This window comes from Paroedura picta, chromosome 13, assembly GCF_049243985.1.
Source record: "Paroedura picta isolate Pp20150507F chromosome 13, Ppicta_v3.0, whole genome shotgun sequence".
Classification (NCBI taxonomy): domain Eukaryota; kingdom Metazoa; phylum Chordata; class Lepidosauria; order Squamata; family Gekkonidae; genus Paroedura; species Paroedura picta.
Window position 1 is genome coordinate 43,382,759 of NC_135381.1, and position 2,516 is coordinate 43,385,274.

Here is a 2,516-nt window from a genome sequence, read left to right on the forward strand (position 1 = left end):
AAGGGGGAGACTCAGAAAACTGAGGGTTCTTTGGCATGAAATTACCATATCAAGAGAAGGGTTCTAGCCTTGTTTTCTCCCTGATATGCTGCATTTCTGCATGCAGGGATTTATTTTCCTCTTGAGGAGCATTCTGTCACATGCCCATTGGGTCTGGACTGGGGGCCACATTGCTACATAAACTAAACCTGTCTCCTGAATTTATGATTGGGTGGGGGATTAGCAATTCTAGAATTCTGTGCTTTGTGAGAGGCAGCAATAAGCAAGAATTTTCCACTTGTGTATCCAGCGGGAGGGTCTAGCTAGAAATCTAAGGCAGGGGCCGACTTTGGGAGTTGAAAGAAAAGCATTGCTTTTGAAAAACAAATTAAAAGTCCCTAGCACACATTTACACTATTTAAACTCAGCAAGCATAAAGAAGAAAGAAAAAGGTTGAGATGGTGTGAAAGAGGGTTTAGCTTTTGGGGCAGCAAAGATTTGAATAGCTGCCTTCCAACATGCAGATGTCTGATAGAGAAGTCCACATAGCCAAGAACAAACCAATGTGCTATGTCGGATGAGTGTTCAATCCAAAATACACCACACTGGACTGAGCCAAACATGCTGGCTTTATAGCCAAACATGTATCCTGGGGCCAGGTTTGGATCTAAGGCAGGGGTAGTCAAACTACAGCCCTCCAGATGTCCATGGACTACAATTCCCAGGAGCCCCTGCCAGCATTCGCTGGCCTAGTTCTTGACAAAGAAGCCTTAATTGACAATGAAAGCTGGCAATGAAAAGCTGACAATGAAAAGAAAGTTCCTTGGGTGTTGGCTATATTTGAATTCTGGTGTGAATTGGTGCCTTCAACATGATAGACCACCTGGTACAGGCTATCCAACCAAGGTTTTATGAAACGGTGGGGTTTCTTGATGGCTTTCAAAGAGTTTCCTGAATAGGTGGGAGTTAATTAATTTTTATATATGTTTTAAATCTGTTAAACATTTATCAGGTGATATGACCATATATGGCCATGTTGACCTGTTCAACCCTCCCAAAATAGCCAGGGATGGGCTTGGGGGGAGGAGGGAAGGGCCCTGGGTGGGCATGTCCACAGCTCTGCTTCCAAACACTTCTGGGGTTTATTGAAGCCTGAAGAATGCTTTAGGAGTTTCTCAATGGTAAAAAGGTTGAGCAAGGCTGACCCAGTCAATGGGAGCTTCACAACCCAGCAATTAAGGTTGATGAAACAACTGGAAGACTGACTTCATCGAGAAAAGATGTTAAAGGGGGAACAATTCTTTCGGGCGTAGAGGGTTGTTGAGGGGATTGTTGTTGTTGTTAGGTGCGAAGTCGTGTCCGACCCATCGCGACCCCATGGACAATGATCCTCCAGGCCTTCCTGTCCTCTACCATTCCCCGGAGTCCATTTAAGTTCACACCGACTGCTTCAGTGACTCCATCCAGCCACCTCATTCTCTGTCGTCCCCTTCTTCTTTTGCCCTCGATCGCTCCTAGCATTAGGCTCTTCTCCAGGGAGTCCTTCCTTCTCATGAGGTGGCCAAAGTATTTGAGTTTCATCTTCAGGATCTGGCCTTCTAAGGAGCAGTAGGGCTGATCTCCTCTAGGACTGACCGGTTTGTTCGCCTTGCAGTCCAAGGGACTCGCAAGAGTCTTCTCCAGCACCAGAGTTCAAAAGCCTCAATTCTTTGATGCTCGGCTTTCCTTATGGTCCAACTTTCACAGCCATACATTGCAACTGGGAAGACCATAGCCTTGACTAAACACACTTTTGTTGGCAGGGTGATGTCTCTGCTTTTGCTGTCTAGATTTGCCATAGCTTTCCTCCCCAGGAGCAAGCGTCTTTTAATTTCTTTGCTGCAGTCCCCATTAGAGTGGTATCATTTGTATATCTGAGGTTGTTGATATTTCTCCCTGCAATCTTGATCCCAATTTGTGACTCCTCTAACCCCGCCTTTCTCATGATGTGCTCCACATACAAGTTAAATAGGCAAGGCGACAGTATACAGCCTTGCCGAACTCCTTTCTCAATTTTGAACCAATCAGTGATTCCATGCCTGGTTCTCACTGTTGCTTCTTGACTTGCATATAGGTTTCTTAAGAGACAAATAAGATGCTCTGGTATTCCCATCACTTTATGAACTTGTCACAATTTGTTCTGCTCCACACAATCAAAGGCTTTAGCATAGTCAATGAAGCAGAAGTAGATGTTCTTCTGGAACTCCCTAGCTTTTTCCATGATCCAGCATATGTTCACAATTTGATCTCTAGTTCCTCTGACTCTTCGAAATCCTGCCTGTACTTCTGGAAGTTCTCAGTCCACATATTGCTGGAGCCTAGCTTGTGGGATTTAGAGCATAAGTTTGCTAGCATGAGAAATGAGTGCAATGGTGCGGTAGTTTGAACATTCTTTGGCATTGCCCTTCTCTGGGATTGGAATGTAAACTGACCTTTTCCAATCCTGTGGCCACTGTTGTTTTCCAAATTTGCTGGCATATTGAGTGTAGCACTTTTAC